The sequence below is a fragment of the Sus scrofa genome, chromosome 13, assembly GCF_000003025.6.
Source record: "Sus scrofa isolate TJ Tabasco breed Duroc chromosome 13, Sscrofa11.1, whole genome shotgun sequence".
Classification (NCBI taxonomy): Eukaryota; Metazoa; Chordata; class Mammalia; order Artiodactyla; family Suidae; genus Sus; species Sus scrofa.
Genome location: NC_010455.5, coordinates 90569669 through 90588712, shown reverse-complemented (window position 1 = coordinate 90588712; position 19044 = coordinate 90569669). Strand labels below are relative to the sequence as shown.

At 39.5% G+C, this 19044-nt stretch overlaps 1 long non-coding RNA gene across 1 annotated transcript in view; it reads right to left on the bottom strand.

Moving 5' to 3' along the window:
* Positions 278-19044, bottom strand: part of LOC106508818 — a 33719-nt gene continuing 14952 nt past the window's right edge. The window contains exons 3-5 of the long non-coding RNA XR_001305891.2: positions 14508-14623; positions 6972-7119; positions 278-488 (exon numbers count right to left, since the gene is read on the bottom strand). This is a non-coding gene — a long non-coding RNA (uncharacterized LOC106508818). The remainder of the gene's footprint in view (positions 489-6971; positions 7120-14507; positions 14624-19044) is intronic.

The window sequence follows — 19044 nt, the reverse complement described above, 5'->3', positions numbered from 1 at the left end:
ACGTTTTGATGATGGCCATCTGGCCAGTGTAAGGTGATACATCAGAGTGGTTTTGATTTGCATTTCTCGAGTAATGAGTGATGTTGAACATCTTTTCGTGTGTTTTTTAGCTATCCGTATGTCTTCTTTGGAGAATTGTCTGTTTAGATCTTCTGCCCATTTTTTGATTGGGTTTTTTTTTTTTTTTTTTTTTTTTGGTATGGAACTGCAGAATATGTTTATAAATTTTGGAGATTAATCCCTTGTCAGTCGATTCATTTGCAAATATTTTCTCCCATTCTGTGGATTGTCTTTTTGTTTTGTTTAGGGTTTCCTTTGCTGTACAGAAACTTTTACATTATGCATTGTTGATTTTTATAGAAATGGACATACACTTCTCTCATAATTAGACAAACAAAGCATAATAAACAGAGAGCTCGACCACCTCTAACCCTAGGGTGCCAGAAGCAGTTCTCAACCACTATGCTTCTTTCTTCTTGCATCTAAAACTGCAAAAAAGTGGGAAGAGAGGATGATTAAATGCTTTCCTGAGCTATGCTTTGGAATGCATTTCCCCATGGTAATGATCATGGTGAGTTTCCAAGGCTAGTGCATTCTGTTATAGGTTAAGTATAGGCTACTGAGGCTATTCCGTAAACTCAGCTACCAAATTTAATATTGATTCCAAATGTACACACACACCCATACACACACACACTCTAATGTTCCAAATGCCCAGCCTTTAGGATGCATTCGTACAATCAGTAGAGAAATGTCTAGACAAGTAAATATAATGAATAGATACATGATTTTGACAGTGAACATGGCCTGTTATGGCAATATGTTCAATGTTTTTCATTCTCTTTCACCATAGAATGTTTTTTTTTTCTATTTCTCACTTGCTATTTTGTAGCTCATAAAGGCAATTATATCTCTATTTTAGCACTGTGAGAAGCAAACTTGATAACACAATGTATAAACTTTCTGAGTGGATAATACTTTCTCATTTTTTGTACAGATTGGTTTTTTCAGAAAATGAAGAAAATAAGCAGTTCTTTTGGGAATGGGTTTTTTTTTTGTTTTTTTCCCCCATATGTTTATCCTGGAGTGAATATTTATGGTCTAGATAGAATCCCTTGAAAATAGAAATGTCACATTCTTGTTTATATGTAACACTTATTTATTACAAATGGCAAGAAATGCTAATTTTAAACTAACTCTTACAAATAAGTTCAGAGAAGCTTAGTTTAGAATTAATTTATAGCTTGAAACTTTGTGGGAATATTTGGGTCAATTTATTATTCAGAGACTGTTGAAAATTTATATGATGATTGTTCTGGTTCCATCTCTAGGCAGAAGTTTACTCTCAATGGAAAAAGTCAAACAATATCTAAGTTTATTGAAATGCCAGGCTCCATTTGTAATTTGCATATGTATGTAGGGTATGGTGTGTGTGCACACACACACATACACACCCTTAAAAGTACTTGGATATATTAACAAATAATACCTTTCTTGTATTAGTCCTGTAATATTAGTCAGATAGATGGTTGTTCTGTGAGACCACAAGTATCTTGCTAATGACTAGTTTAATATCCTGACTCCACTGTTTGGAGCCCACAGAAGTTTGCCCACATTCAGACAGTGAGCTAGTAACAGGCGCTATGGAGAACAGAGTACTTCTCTGTCCAGAGAATTCTGGGCACCAGGATGAACACATATGCACTGTATACTTTGAGTATTTTTATATGACTTAGTATAAATGTATACATTCATAACCTCATGAGTGCATGTCTGTAAATATGAGGCTCTCAATAGCTTCATGCATTTTCCTCACTAGCCAGTGTGTTCTCTGGTATATTTTATAAATCCTCTGCTATTTCTGGATAGGAAGTACTAAATTTCTGAGGTTTTAAAAAATATCATGTTTCAGTTACACAGTGTAGAAATTATCTCACTGTTAAGTATATTATTTCTTTAAATGTTTTTGATTTTAACTTTTACTATTTTAAAAATGACATAAATAATGTATGTTCACAGTGGAAACATAAAATACAAATAGGTAAAAAGAAAAAAAAAGCATACTTGATCCCAGCACCTAGAGATAATAACAACCATAATAAATTTTTTATATGCTTCTTTAGATTTTTTTCTATGTACCTTTATAGATGTTTTTAATTTTTTACAAAAATAGATTATCAGACATATTTTAAGACCTTCAAACCCTGCTTTTAATACTTAATATACCATAAATACATTTTAATCTCCAACATAGTATTTAATGACTGTGAGCCAAGGGGATTCCAGTTATATGGGACTGGGAATTCATTGCCCAAAGATTTCAGCTCCCTCCAGAGCCTGGTCTCCTGGGGCGAGCGGGCTCCACCACTGTGGCATCAAAAATTAGCCAAGGGCCAGCTGTTTGAGGTGGCTGATATGGCATCGAAAATTAGCCAAGGCCAGCTGTTTGAGGTGGCTGGATGTCCACATGAGTGTGTGAGTGTGTGTGTGAGAGATTTCACAGAGTTGGGGGCAGAAAAAAGTATAGACTACAGGCTTAGGACCAGTAATCAAGGGCCAGGATCTGGGGTTGAATATCTCCCCACTACCATTGAGAACTCTTTTTTTTTCTTTTTATGGCTGCACCTGCAGCACGTGGCAGTTCCCGTGCTAGGGGTTGAATTGGAGCTACAGCTGAGGTCTGTGCCACAGCCTTAGTAATGGCCATATCTAAGCCACATCTGTGATCTACACCACAACTTGCAGCAACGCTGTGTCTTTAACCCACTGAACAAGGCCAGGATTGAACCTGCATCCTCGCAGACACTATATCAGGTTCTTAACCCCCTGAGCCACAACAGGAACTCCCCATTGAAAATTCTAAATTCAATCCTGCTTTTCAGATACTCTTTTTTTTTTTTTACTCCGAAAAAGGTAGAATACATTTAATTTAATAGTTTTATAACTTTAATAGCTTCAAAATATTTTGCATATGGGAGGTATGTGGCCCTCCATTTGTATTCAAGGTGGGCCCCAATATTTTAGAAATAGGACTAAATATACATATTCTAGGACTTCTAAGTTTCTAAAATGTATATTTCATTTTGTTTAATAATTTACTTTTTCCTTATGGGTGAAAGGAAGTAGTTCATAAAAGTGCTCATTTGTTGACTATTAAGATTCAGCTTTATGATATTTGTTAAAGTGTTACCATATTCCATATTCCACTGGGTACGGGGACAAGAGATAAAAACACAGAGCTAGACCCTTATGGACCTCACAGTCCTCTAGAGATCTCAGACACATTAAATGATTGCTTATGTATGAATCAACTGTGGATATGACCACAGAAACCCCAGAGAGAAAGAAGGAAAAATCTGCAGGTCAGCATCCTGGATTCAGCTGATTAACCTGGCTAACTAGAACCCACAGAAATCTTCAGAAGGGTAGAAACCATTCCATCCAAGATAAATTGTAAACTTTCTAAATAGCTTAGATCTTTTGATAAGTTTGGTAAATTGGTCACTTGACAAAGTAATCATTCAGGAATTCCCTTTCAGCAAATGATTTTTAACTAACTGGCTTGCTTCCTTGAGGGGAAGCTCTGTTCAAACTGAGATATAAAGAATGCATCAGAGTTTGAAGGGGAAGGAACGCAGAGAATTGATGAAAAAAGATATTCTCTGAAAAGGGAAAAGAACATGGGTCATCTTGGAGACATGGAAGGAAAGGTATTTGCTGAGAACAGTAAATATTTAGAAGTGCTAGTGTAAAAAGAGTGACATGAGGAAGCAAAAGTAGACAAAACTGGAGACAAAGACAGAGCCACTGTCTGGAGGGCATTGTGGCCCTGGGTCCCATGAGTTTTATCCAATAGGAAATGGGAGTTATTGAAGATATTGAAGCCAGGAGATGAGAACATTAGGTTTGCATTTGGACAGATCATTTTGGCAATGGTATGGAGGAAGACTTGATGGTGAGTTGTCTGGCAGGATAGAGTCCACCACTAAGAAGGTAGAATACATTAGGGTCATAATGCAGGCAAGTTCTGGATTCAGGCTGTTGGGATTCAGCCTTGCTTCTCCAGTTTAGCAGCTGCTTGTCAGGGCAAACTTAGCCTCTCCGTTTACCTGGTTTCCTCATCTTTGAAATGCAAATCACAACAACTGTGAAGTTTAAAGGAAACAATACCTGTAAAGTACTCAGGGGAGAGCCTGCCATATAGAAAGCTCTCCATACATGCTAGCTATTATTGTTAAAATATAATAATGATTATATTTCAGTATTTTAAAAGAAAGATATTGAGGAGTTCCCATTGCGGCACAGTGGAAACAAATCCAACTAGAAACCATGAGGTTGCAGGTTTGATCCCTAGCCTCATTCAGTGGGTTAAGGATCTGGGGCTGCTGTAAGCTGTGGTGTAGGTTGTAGACATGGATAGGATCCTGAGTTGCTGTGGCTGTGGAATAGGCTGGCAGCTGTAGCTCTGATTCGACCCCTAGCCTGGGAACCTCCATATGCCTTGAGTGTGACCCTAAAAAGAAAAAAAAAAAAAAAAAGCAAAGGCAGATATTGATAGTCTAAATTATAGTCAGTGGAAATTGTGAGGAGGGGATGGGATGAGAAGGATAAGGAGTGAACCTGACAGTGTAGTTGATTAGATTTAGGGGTGAGGAGGGAGGAGGTTGCTAGCTTGAAGGACTTAGTGGAGGGTGTTGGTACCAAAAATGTTGGGGAAGGCAGGAGCATGGAGAAGTTGGGTGGTGGAAGATAAAAAATTCTGTTTTGGAGATATCAACTCTTAAATAGCCATGGGTCATAAAGGCAGAGATGTCCAGTGGGTAGGTGGACATACAGGCCTGGAGCTCAAGAAGGAGAGATGAAGGCCACATGAGTTGCATGCCAGGGTAACAGACTCATTGGCCAGAAATAGTGCACTGATGTACAAAAGTTATTTCATCTTTTTGGCTCATGATGCATGACTTCTGCTAGTGCTCAGAATGGTGGGCATCTTTATAGTTATGTCAGGTGCAACTTCCATCATAAAATCTTTGCTGATGAAGCCACTGGATAGGGTCTTTTTACTCTTGAGACCTTTTTGTTATGGAATGAATGTTTATGTCCCCTCCAAATTCAAATGTTGAAGTTTTAACCCCTAATGTGATGGTATTACAGATCGTGCCTTTGAGAAGTAATTAGATTTGAGATCATGAGTGTGGGCTGCTGGTCTGTGGGATTAGTTCCCTTATAAGAGACACCATGGAGCTTGCATTCTCTCTCCATGCATGTTAAGTAAAGGCCATGTGAGCACCCAGCAAGAAGGCAGCCTTCTACAAGGTGAGAAGAGAGATCTCACCAGGGGAACCAATGCTACTGGACCTTGAGCTAGGACTTCTAGCTTCCAGTACTGTGAGAAAGTAATTTTTTGATGTTTAAGCCACCCAGTCTATTTTGTTATGGCAGCCTGAGCTGCCTAAAACTCTCTTTTATAAAGGATTCTTTGAACTTCTTCGAGTCAGCTCTTCTGCCCCCTTTCATAATGTATGTTTTCTACTACTCCTTTTAGATATAGGCAGCTTGAGGGCAGGTCCTTCATCATATTCAGGTTCCCTGCAGTGCCCTGTACAAGATTTTGCCCCTGGTAGATGTTCAATAAACATCTGATGACCTGAGGTCGACTTGAAAAGACTCAAGATCATGCAGCAATTTGTGTGAAGAGGATCACAGAGAATGTGCTTAGGGCAAGGTACTAGGCAGAATCCTGGGGCAAATTTAAGACTGGGGTTTAGGTGGAAACTAAAGGTTTCAATGTGAAATTTGGAGATAAGAAAGAAAAGTTAGAGTTTCCCAAAGATCAGTGGGAAGAGTGAAATGACCAACGTGACCACATAAGGCATATTTTTTCTTGAGCATTTTGCCTTATGCAAGCCATTATGTAATGTTACATTGTGGCTTGGCTGTTTCAAAGTGACTTTGAAAAAAATCTTTGTAGTTTTTGAGTTAGGATTTGTCTAAAGCAAGTCAATTTAAAGTTTAAAAGTAAGATCAGTTTAGGCCCCTAATTTTATGTAATTCTCTCTCTCACTCTCTCTGTATAGAGAGATGATATATATTATAATATATATCATATAATATTATAATATATTAATGTAATATAATATATTAATGTAATATAATATATTAATGTAATATAATATATATGAGATAATATAATATATATGAGATTATATATATATTATATATATAATCAAGCCAAAGAAAACAACTAATCAACAAACCCAAAGAAAAATCCAATAATAATTTCTTTCCAAAGAGATGAAATGAAACAAAACAAACAGTTTTTTTTTTTTGCTTTTTAGAGTCGCACCGAGGTAGATGGAGGTTCCCAGTCTAGGGGTTGAATCGGAGCTACAGCTGCCGGCCTACACCATAGCCACAGCCAGATCTGAGCCATATCTGTGACCTACACCACAGCTTATAGAAATGCCGGATCCTTAACCCACTGACTGAGGCCAGGGATTGAACCCACAACCTCATAGTTCCTAGTCGGATTCATTTCCGCTGAGTCACCACAGGAACTCCAAACAGATTTATTTTTCTTTAATTGTACCTCAACTTCTCATCAAAGTTACTGGGAATCATTTAAATTTGACTGAAAGTTTTTAAGTGGATATTGGTGGTGATGCTGAGTGCTCTCTGTGGGATGCCAAGTGTATTCTAGAGATCGTGGTAGGAAGCACAGGGAACTTGCCCCCACACGTCTCAAGACATCCCTTTGTGAGGATGAGAGAAGTAGGAAGGATTTATTTATTTTTTTCTGGGGCACCTTCCATTACCATCTTGCTAATCTACTGAGTGCTATTAAAAGCAGAGATTTTGTAGCATCATTCTCTATGAAACCCAACAGTACAGAGGATGGAAATGGATCATATTTGTGTTGACCTCTAACCTAAGAGAAACAAAAGTTGCATGAAGCAATGGACATTACTTACATACAATCTGGAGCTGCAGGGGCTACTAGATTGAACTCTTCAGTATGGAGCCATTCGTCACATGTGACTGGTGAGCAATTGAAACTTGGTTGCTCCAAATTGAGAGGTACTGTGAGTGCAAAACACATGCCAGATTTCAGTGGCTTAGCTAAAAAAAAGAAAGAAAGAAAACGAATGTAAAAGAATGTAAAATAACTTGCTTACATGAATTATAGGTTGAAATGTTATTTCGGATGTATCAGGCTAAATCAAATAAATTATTAAAAAATTTTGTTGTTCCTTTGGTGGTTGTTGTCTTTTTTGTCTTCTTTTTTGGGCATGCCTATGGCAAGTGGAAGTTCCTAGGCTAGGGACTGAACCTCTGCTACAGCTGTGACTAGAGCTTCTGCAGTGAAAATGCCGGATCCTTAATCCTCTGAGCCATATGAGATCTCCCTCTTTTATGTTTTTAATTAGGCAAGCAGAAAACTTAAAATTACATTATATTTCTGCTGGACACAGTCTAAGCCCTACACCATCAAGGGGCTGACAGGATGCAGAGCTTACAGGAATTTGTCTCTTCTCATGTGAGTCATGCCCAGCTGTGTATAGATGCAGTTTTATTGTTTGTGTAAAAGCAATCTGTACATCTAGAGAGTCTTTCATCTGAGGATCTCAAGCATTAATTAGTTCTCATTGAATGGCTGGGGAAGGCTAGTATTCTTAGTTCTATTTTACAGATGAGAAAACTGAGGCATGAAGAGATTGAAATGATTTGCCCAGGGTTACCCAGGGTAGACTGGCAGAGCTCAGAATAGAAGTGTGAGTCATTACAATTAATCACACATCTAGCCAGCAAACAATATTTTTTCTTCCTGATTAAGTGAACTTCCTCAAGGTAGAGACCATGCTTTTAAAATACTATTTCCTAATGCCATTTGCAGCGGCATGGATGGACCTAGAAATTATCATATTAAGTGAAGTAGTCAGGCAGAGAAAGACAAATATCATATGATATCACTGATATGCGGAATCTAAAATATAATACAAATGAACTTATTTACAAAACAGAAACAGATTCACAGACATAGAAAACAAATTTATGGTTAAGAAAGGGGAATGGGAATGGGTGAGGGGTAAATTAGGCGTTTGAGATTAGCAGATAAACTACTATATATAAAACAGATAAACAGCAAATTCCTACTGTAAAACACAGGGAACACTATCCAATATCTTGTAATAAACCATAATAGAAAAGAATTTGAAAAAGAATATGTGTGTGTGTGTATATATATATATATATATATAGCTGAGTCACTTTTCCATACACACCAAACACTAACACAACATTGTAAATCAACTGTATTTCAATTTTTTAAAAAATGCCATTTACAACTAGTAAAATATTGAATACTCAGTGAACATTACAGAACAGCAGTAGTCATTGCTACCAGACTTAACACATTTTGGCATTAACAATTATGTAAAGTACAAAAGAGGTAAATAAGTGGCCCTCTAAAATTATATGCAATATTTCATACTCTGGGGGAAGAAAACTGTTATCATCCCTTGCTTTAGAAGCTGCTAAATAAATCCCACCTTTGATTAGTTCATTTGTTTTTAAAGGTAGATTTCCTGGGTCTTACTTTGACATTTTGATGAGAAGACTTTTCACACAAGTGTATATTGGTCTAGCTTTGGATTCCAGGCTGGCAGAGGAGGGAAGTTTTGGAACCCTTGGTGCCCCTACTAACATTCTTCTGTCATCTTCCACCTGTGACATAGTTTTCCTTTGTTCGTTTGTTTTGTTTTGCTTTTTTTGGGGCCACACCCATGGCATATGGAGGTTCCCAGGCTAGGAGTCGAATCAGAGCTACATTTGCTGGCCTCCCCCACAGCCACAGCAATGCAGGATCCGAGTGGCATCTTCAACCTACACCACAACTCGTGGCAACACCGGATCCCTGACTCACTGAGATAGCCCAGGGATTGAACTCCATCCTCATGATTACTAGTTGGATTCGTTTCCACTGTGCCACAATGCAACTCCAGTTTTTCTGTTGTAAATTCAGGCATTGGAGCTCTAGAGAGTGAATTTTCTCAAAAGAGTGTACCTTTATCAGACTTATTTTGGAGGGAAGACCATCCAAAACAGGCATCAGTCTTTCCAGGCAAAAATTGCATGAAATGAACAATACCCCCTGCCCCCAGTCTTCATATTGATTTTTCTTGTGTTAATCAGGGGGAAAAAGAGAATATAATCTACTACCACCCTGTTCCCTTTGATTGAGGCTGATTTTCCATGTCACTCTAAAATAACACACCACTAAACTACATGAATTTAGGAGTAAACTAAAGAGTTACAGAATACATTGGCTCATGTATTCAATAATATGTACCCTCTACTATGTATTTCAAAAATATTTATTGTGAGTGCAAGAGCGAAAGGTTCTACATCCTCCTAATTCTGTTCCTTATAAAAATTCTTTGAATAAAATGTACTCTTTATCAGGAATGGTTGAAGGACATTAATTTTTGCTGATATGTACATAGGTACACAAGGGTGTATGTTCACACAATGCCCCCTTTAGGCTTTCATTGCCTAAAGAGTTAAGCCTGATCAGTTCTCAGTGTGTCATCTTGCCCTCTGACAGGAAATATGACTGGAGTGCTGAAAGGTTTTTAATTATACTTGCAGTTGCCTCAAATAATGATAGCCTACTTGCGGGCACATGTTTTAGAGAAGAATCATAGTCTGTGCTTTGTGCATCAGACAGATTCCTTCATTTCCTCTGACTTTTGCTTGAACCAGAAAAATGGCTTAGAGAAATTCATGCACACTTCCCTGCCATCCCCACCCACGATGGCCAGGCTGAGTCAGTGGGAGAAGAGTTTTAAGACCTTTGGTGTCTTTGATACCCCAGGCTCAGGATGGAAGAGGGGGTGAGTGGGAGAAGTGGTGTGGAAAATGCTGCAGACTCCATCCTAGATGATCCTTCTGCCCTTTCTCTTCCTTGCAAAGCTGATGAATTCCACTTTGTGGGGGATGGAAGGAAAAGAGGGGAGAACAGGTGAGGTAGAGGAGGTGATATGTGCAGATTGAGTCTTCTACAAAAATTTTTTTTTCCCAAATGGTCCCTGCAAATCTCCTTGGTTACCACATTCTGCCATTCAGTTTGCCTAGATGTTTTTTACTTATTTTCTGGTTGTTGCAAAGCCATTCAGCACCTTACCTCTAGAACAGTGTGATGCTGCGTCTAGCACATCTCTGTTGGCAGAGAAATCAGGAAGACTTTTAAAAACAGTGATCATTTAACTTTGCAGTATAATGGGTCATCTTGTAGACCTTCATAGCTGACGGAAGGAGGAAATATTTTATACAAATCTAGTTGTTATGTGTTCATGCCAATGAGAAGGCATGGAGAGTTAGGATTTCAATACTTGGAGGAAAGAGGGAGTCATTTCATGGATTGATGCCTCAGAACCCTCTAGTCTGGAAAAAAGGCCTATGAAAACAGACCATCTTAATTCTTCCAGCAGCTGGACTAAAATCTATAGCAACTAACCCGCCAGGGAGTATTGTTTGAATGACAATCAAACAGACAATGGAAAGGTTTGTTTCCAACTTAGATCTTTATTTAATAAAGCTTGATGCAAAGTATAAACATTCAAGTGATGATCAATGGAAGTAGTGAGACTGTAATTACGCTGAGGTGGGGTTAATGCATGGATGCTATTTTGCAGCAGGGGAAGTAGGGAGAAATAAGAGACAAATGGAATTGGGGGGGTGTTATGAATTCAGAAAACAAATGTTTTCCTCCCTGATAGGCCCTCTAGGGACCATTTTTGGAACATGGCCCACTGAAATTCTGTACAATGAGAACGCCCTCCCTTGCCCAGGCTAGGCTGGGGTAAGAGTGAGCGGGATGCCTTCTGCCCAGGCTCTAATTCATGCCTGCAGAATAACAATCTGCTCTCCGAGCACCAAACACAATGAAGGCCCTCTAAGCTGCCACTCATGCAGGCCAGCTAACACTCTCAGCCCTTGTTTCTGATTCTTGGCATTGTTGGGGCAGGCAGTGTGGGGAGAGCCACACACTTACATGCTGGGAAAGGCAGGGCCCCTGGCGGCCCCAGCCAGTCATCAGATGGCCTAGACAACAGCAGCAGCCAGACGAGCTAGAGGGGAGCTTACACCTCCTGGCAAATTTGCCAAACATTCAGGAATTTGGGATTATAGTTTCCAAAAGTCTGGTCTCTGCTCTCTCACCCCTCAACTTAAACAGATAAATAAATAAATAAATAAAACCCTCATTAAAAATTCTTTTGGCATGCAGACTGCTGGAAAGTCTGATCACAGCCCTGACATCTTTCTGACACCATTCAAACAGCAGGGCTGACAAATTTCCAACAGTTACTGGGAAGCTATCAAACTATATAATAAGCTATATAATCCTCTTTTTTTTTTTTTTGGCTGTCAGCTCCATCTTCCAAACTATAGACTCTTGACATGGTTGAATTAAAAGTGATGCTAGTGAAGGTGATTGATCGGGGATTATGATCGGCAGACAGATAACATGGGGGGATTATTGGAATGAGCAAGTTTATTACTGATCTTTACAACTCTAGTCAAAAGAAGTGACAAGTCAAAAACATCACCCACCCCATATATTCATTACAAGAGGGAGCAAAACATCCTTAAACTCCCAGGGTAGTTGCACATCAGAGGTGAGCCTCAAAATTTGTCTCATAGACTGGTGTTGATTCCCAGCCAATTGAAAGGGTGAAAGCGGTCATGAGACTATTGGAGGATAAAAATAATAGCTACTACTTTTTAAACACAATGTCCCAGGGATTTTTGAACACATTAGCTAACTTAGGCCTAATGGAAGTTTGTCAGATAGATACCATGGTCCCTCAAGTGTATATACAGCTGAGGATTCTTGAGGCCCAGGGCTGTTAGGAAAGTTCTACTTGACCCCAAAGCCAGTGCTCTTGGATTCACTGCATGGCAATGCCTCCCTGGAGCTAAAAGGCGACACAAGCCCTTGAGACAATTGGATTTTTTTCCCCTAAGAAATTCCAGTTTTCCGGAGTTCCCGTCGTAGTGCAGTGGTTAACGAATCCTACTAGGAACCATGAGATTGTGGATTCGATCCCTGCCCTTGCTAAGTGGGTTAATGATCCGGCATTGCTATGAGCTGTGGTGGAGGTCGCAGATGCGGCTTGGATCCCGTGTTGCTGTGGCCCTGATGTAGGCTGGCAGCTACAGCTCCAATTGGACCCCTAGCCTGGGAACCTCCATATGCCGCGGGAGCGGCCCAAGAAATGGCAAAAAGACAAAAAAAAAAAAAAAAAAAAAAAAAAAAAGAAAAGAAATTCCAGTTTTCCTTGAGCTTGGGGTAGAGCTTTACCTTAAAGAAATAACCATAGCTGCTCATTGAAGATGGGAGAAGACCACATCTAATCTTGAAAGAAGCATCGAGCATTTCTATTTCTGCCAAGTGAATCAAAATGGGACCAATGAAGTCTAGCCTCTGTGACAGTTCTTTGTCTCCTCCTCAGCCGAGAATGTCTGAACACACTGATTCAGTCCCAGGATCAGCACTCTCTTGATCTGGCGCACAACTTATCATGAGTCACTCGAAGGATTCGAAACTCAGAGCTCAGAAAAGCTGCTGCCGTTTAGTTGGGACAGCTAAAAATGTTCAGGCCTTGACCTTATGCTCCTGGTCACCACTGGTTCATTCATCTATTTATTCATTTAACAAACATCTATCCTAATCTATTCTATTAAATACAAAATACAAGGTAAAAAGTTCAATTCATATGAAGTAATAAACAGTGACAAGTTTCTCACCCAATTTCCCCATTCCTTTGCTTAGGGAAAATCACTGTTACCAGTTTCTTCTTTCTTCTTTTTAGGGCTGCTCCTGAGGCATATGGAAGTTCCCACACTAGGAGTTCAATTGGAGCTGTAGCCACCGGCCCACACCACAGGCACAGCAAAGCAGTATCCAAGCCTTGTCTGTGACCTACACCACAGCAACACTGGATCCTTAACCCACTGAGCAAGGCCAGGGATCGAACCTGCATCCTCATGGATGTTAGTGGGGTTCGTAAACCGCTGAGCCACGACGGGAACTCCCTGTTACGTTTCTTAGGGATTTTTCTAAAGTTATCCTAGGTATAAATGCACCTTTCCCCTTGGCTTTCAAAATTGTCATTGAATCCTTGCTACAGCCTGAGCACTGGTTTGTATAAAGGGATGGTCAGGACTTGGCCCCTGCCCCTGGGGAGGAAGTAGACCTGGAAAACAACTGCCACCATATTCATATTATTGATAAATGCCCAGTTGGAGTACTTCTGGGGGTGTTGGTGCTCTGAATGGATCAGGGCTGAAACATTTATGTGCCTGATTGGCTGTCACAAGGAAATTGTGGTTATTAATAGTGAAGTGCCAGTGTTTGCAAATTATTTAAAAAAATAAATTAGAGCTTATTCCTCTGACAATTACCCTCATTTACATTCTAATTTGCCTTTGTGAATGAGAGCAAAAGGTGTGGAGACCAAGTTGTTTCCCTGAGAATTGTGTGTGACCCTGGGCACACCCACAGGGCAGCCCCTTATGAATGTGATCTGGTGCACATTCTGGGGGGTTTGAAAATTTCAGACCCAGGAGAAAGGGGAGCATTATTTCCTTACTTGGGGGGAGGCAACTAGAAAGCTTTCCCCAAATAGTATATGCCTCCCATTCAGTTGGGATATTGGTCTCCTAGTTGCCTGGTTTCAAAATATTCATACTTGTAATAGCAGGAAAGTCAGGAAGTAGTAAAGCCGCCCATCTGGATTGAATACAGTCCGGGACAGTAGTTTGTGCATGGTGAGGCAGATAACATTTTGCAGATTTAAGAGACAGCTGAATCTGATGCCAGTGGATACAAGCTACTGGTGGAAGGCTTGAAGCAAATCCTTTCAATGCAGCTCAGATTTATGGGAACTACTCAGGAGCTTGTAGGCTTTGAAGAGGGGCAAACGGGCGCTGATTTGGTTCACAAAGAGCCCGTGTTTACTTTGGTTTACCTGGATTCTCACCCCATACTGAGTTTGGCTTCCAGTATGATTATAACCAGCTCCAGCTTTGGATGCAACCTCTGCTCCATGTCTGATAAGGAGTTAAAGAGAGAAAATAAAAAATGGCATAAATAAGTTTCACATGATCTCCAATCAGAGCAATGTGCTGGCTCTGTTTCACTCAATCAGCCAGGGGCAGAGAGAATTTTGCAAACTTCAGTGACCCTTTCAGAAAGCCTGGTCTACATCCTGCCTTCAGGAGAAAACCCAGAACCGGTCAAATGTGCCCTGTTTCGTTTTCTATGGCAGCCTGCCTTGTAGCTGTCCGAGGGGAGAATGTGGCCTCAGCACATTCCCCTCTTGATCTTCCCAAAGTGCCCCTCCAAGGGGCAGGAAGGTTAGCTGGTTATTATGACACATGAGGTAGAAATGCATCTTGAAATGAAGCACAGCTGAATTGCTGAGGGCAGGACCATAAAATACCTTTCCAAGGATTTCCTTCCTCTCGAGCTCAAATGGCAGCCCAGCTTGACAGCAGCGTCTCCATGCTGACTAAGTTTTCATATCACGTCTGAAAACTGTAATTACAACTCTTCTCCCTAAAGAAACCCATAGTCCAAATTTGTAAAATTAGTCAAACGTTAGTTGAAAAAATACTGAGATATGTTATTACCTTTTAAAAAGTCCACCATGAATGCTGTGATACAGGGTATGGGGTTTGAGAGTGTTTTATTTTTTTCTCCTTTCTCCCTTCCTTCTTTCCCTCCTTCCTAAAATGTAATAGAAAGCAGAACTAGATCTGAGTGAGATCTTGCCTTTTCACTCAGTTTTTCTTTTTCTTTTTTTCCCCCCTGAGTGAAATAAAGCACAAGAGTGCATTTTCCAAGTACCTTATGGGGTCCTATCAACTTATTTCTACTCCTTGCTTTGAAAGTGACCCACAAAGAGATAAAATTACTTGCACTGATTCTTACAGAAAAGCAGCCAAGGTTTTATTAAAAACACTCCCCTTCATATTCTTGTGTATTTTCTTTCCCTCTCTAATATGGGAGGATATCAAATATAAAAGAAATACAAAGTAAAACACTTCTCCTTTCATCTTTGCTCATTTTCCCAAATCTTCCAACATATCACCTTATTTTTCTTCATTAAACTTTATAGTCGAGCAAGGGGAATGCTGCATTTGAATTTTGAGGGCACGAGGGACTTGGGGTGGGCAATCTGCATCATGTCACTCATTAGATTCTAATAAGATCTTCTTACCCTGAGAACGTGGAGAAAAGGAAACCCTCCTACACTGTTGGTGGGAATGTAAATTAGTGCAGCCCGTGTGGAAAACAGGATGGAGGTTCCTCAAAAGACAAAAAATAGAACTACCATATGACCCAGCAATTCCACTCCTGGTTGTATATATGAAGAAAATAAACACTAATTCAAAAAGATTCATTCACCCCAAAATTCATACCAACATTTTTTACAGTTGTTAAGATATGGGACCAAACTAAGGTCCATCAACAGGTAAATGGACAAAGAAGATGCATTTCACACACACACACACACACACACACACACACACACACACACAGAATACTACTCAGCCATAAAAAAGAATGAAATTTTGCCATTTGCAGCAACATGGATGGACTTGGAAGATATTATACTTAGTGAAATAAGTCAGGCAGAGAAAGACAAATGCCATATGGTATCACTTATATGTGAATCCAAAAACATAAAACAAACTGGTGAATATAACAAAAAAGAAACAGACTTACAGATATAAAGAACAAACTGGTGTTTACCAGTGATGGGGGAGGGTAGGAGAAAGGGGCAATGTCGAGGCAGGGGATTAAGAGGTATAGACTACCATGCATAAAACAAATAAGCTACAAGCACATACTGTCTAGCACAGGGAATATAGCCAATATTTTATAATAATTATAAATGGAGTATAACCTTTACAAATTGTGAATCACTATGTTGTCCATCTGAAATATACAAGATTTTAAGTCAACTATACCTCACACAATGCACTATTGAGTGTTGCTTGGACCTGTGATAGTCTGAAATATATAAGAAAAATAATTTGATGATGAAATATACTAATAGAAAATAATGTAATGAAAAATATTTGGTGACGAGGATTTCTTTCTTTTCTTTTCTGGGGGCACCAAACAGTTGTGATAACAGGTTAAGTGGAAAGAAAGAATACAAAATTTTTTTTTCCCAAAGACTAAAAAGAAACATATGAAGAGAATAGCCTAGAATAACTTGCTGTATTTTTCTTCTGTTTTTGTTCTTTTTGTAATTTGGGAAATTAATTCTCTAACAACACTAACAAAAAGACCAACCATAATCCTTGTAGTTTTAGTGGGTCTGATTTATCCTGGACCACCTTATACTAGCTCTGACTTTTTAAAAAATGTATGTAGTTTAGATTTTGAAGAGCTCATCAGAAACTGTAATGGCACCTGATAAAATCTCAGCCCTAAAAAAAAAATATTAGAGCGGTACAGTACGTGCTGGGATAAACATTTTGAAAGCAAATGAATAATGAGACTAATTCAGTGATGAGCACACCTGAGTTTTGATAAGCATGACCCAATCCCATGTGGCGAAACCCTCCATCCACAGAGAATGTCTCATCTTTACTGAACTCACCAGAATGAACATTTAGTCCTTATAAAGCAATGTGCAATAAATCAGGGGAAAGCTGCAGAGCCCGTCAGACCTGCTTGCATTCCTTTCCCCTCAGTGATTCCTTAGTTCAAGAGGGTTCATCCTTTGGGAATGTTTTAACACCTTTTTGGAAACAATGCCAAAATCTAAGACTTTGACAGCTTGATACAACCTTATTTTCATCCTGAGATAGAGAAAAACCTGACACTGGGCAGGGCTAAATTATGAAAGGCAGTACCATGTAGCAGCTGTAATTTGGACTGGCAGATCTCGGGGAGCTGAGGGCGCCTTTGAACTTGCTGGGAAGTTTAACAGCAAGAGTGCAGAGACCTGGGAGAGAATCTGTTACTCCAAAAATAAAAAACTACTAAGTAGATTTCCAGCTGGACTAAAAACAAGAGATGGAATCTGTCAGATCCAGAATCCACGTTCAATTCTCACACTAGCGGAAGAGAGTAAATGCAGAGAAGTTTATGGAATGGTGTTGAAAATAGAAACCAAGACAAGAAGTTGGGCAGATTCATTTTCCCTTAGTCTGATGGACTAGAATTCAGAATATCAGTTTGAGCAGGGAATTCACTGGACTTGGTGGAATGACAAGTAAGGAGCCATCAGGGAATCTAGTGATTTATCAATGCCAAGGCCAGTTTTCTTCCTGGAAATCTCTTTGAAGTCAAGGGATGTGAGGAACACAGGAGGCAAAGGGGGGAATGGGCATTAGGGTGAGAACTGGCTTTATAGTCGTATAACTTCCCCCAAACCTTTATTGCTTTTTCCCTCCTCATTCATTCAGCACATACTTCATGGCCTCTCTGTGCCTGGCATTTTACTGGGCATTTGGTGTTTGAAGATGAATGCCAGAGAATTCCTACTCTTGGAGTCTGAGGTAACGTCAAATACTGCCCAAATCCCCATTCCCATTCTCAGCAGGAGAAAAAGCTCTGGAGGAGTGATGCCCTGCCCTGTGTTTCTACACCTTTATATCTCTAATTTCAAGACATTTCTCCTTTCATAAGATTTTACTCTTTTAAATAAAGGCGATTCCTTAAAATGTATAAAAGTGGGTTTAATTTTTATCTTATTTATAAGGCTTTTCACCTAACTCAATAATTTATTAGAAAAGAAAATCCAAGGTCAGACAAATCTTCCATTCTTTTTTTAACAACGTGGTGTCTATGTTGATTTCATGACCTTCTTTTTCTGTATGTAGGAATCCATGGATGATATTAGAGACTTGACCTGCTGAGGGAGATGGATTATTTTTTATCAGTTAGATGTCTAGTGAGTCTGAAAACAACCACTGCAGGGTTTTTGTTTGCTTGGTTTTGCCAATGAAAATAATAGACAGCCATACAACCAAAAAAAAAGTTTGAAAAAAAAATCTGTGTTTTGTCCTATCCAGTCATCACTGAAGGGAGGTGTGTGTGGTGTGTGTGTGAGGGGGAGGGGTGGTCTGTAACTTTTTCAGAAGTGAAAACGAGTTAACATTTTAAGAAGTCACTTTACACTGATTACCAATAATGCAGTATGTTTTTAGAAGAGCCATTTCTGATCAGATAGAATATAAAATAGAATTCAAATACCTATTTCCTTGATAGGCTTAAACTGCTTGACTAACGCTCTCAATATTTCTCATTGCACTGAACATTTTTAGTGTCTCAAGGATGCCACAAGGAAGAGACAAAGGGCTCCTAGTGATTTCTCGCTCTGGTATTTATGCCCTGTGGAGTCTTCTTCCTCGCTATATCAGGATTGGTCTGTGCGATAAAAGAATGCAGCAGAAGTGGTGGTATGTCCTTTCCTGAGTTAGATCATAAAAGACATTCTAGCTTCTGCCTCTCAATCTTTCTCCCTTTCTGATCATTCCTCCTGGTAGAAACCAGCTGCTGTATTGTGAAGACACTCAGGTAGCACTGTGAGTCATCATGAGGCAAGGTGTTGAGGCCTTCTGCCTACAGCCGTATGAATGAGCCATCTTGGAAGCAGATCCTCTGGCCCTGAATAAGCCTCAGATGACTGTAGCCTCTGCCAACAGCTTGACTGCAACCTTGTGATAGACCCTGAGCCAGAATCACTCAGCTAAGTCACACCCAGATTCTTAACCTATAGAAACTATGTGAAATAATAAATGTTTGTTAGGTGAAGCTGCTAAGTTTTGGGGTAATTTGTTATGCAGCAATAGATGACTAATACAAGCACCCTTCCAAATCTGAGATTCACTGATTCTCTGATTCTCATATCACACTGGTAATATCTACCACATGAAATATTCTCAGGAGTCTTAAATCTCCTTAGTTTCCTTCATATTGCATGATTGACATATATTTCCATGTATATACATATA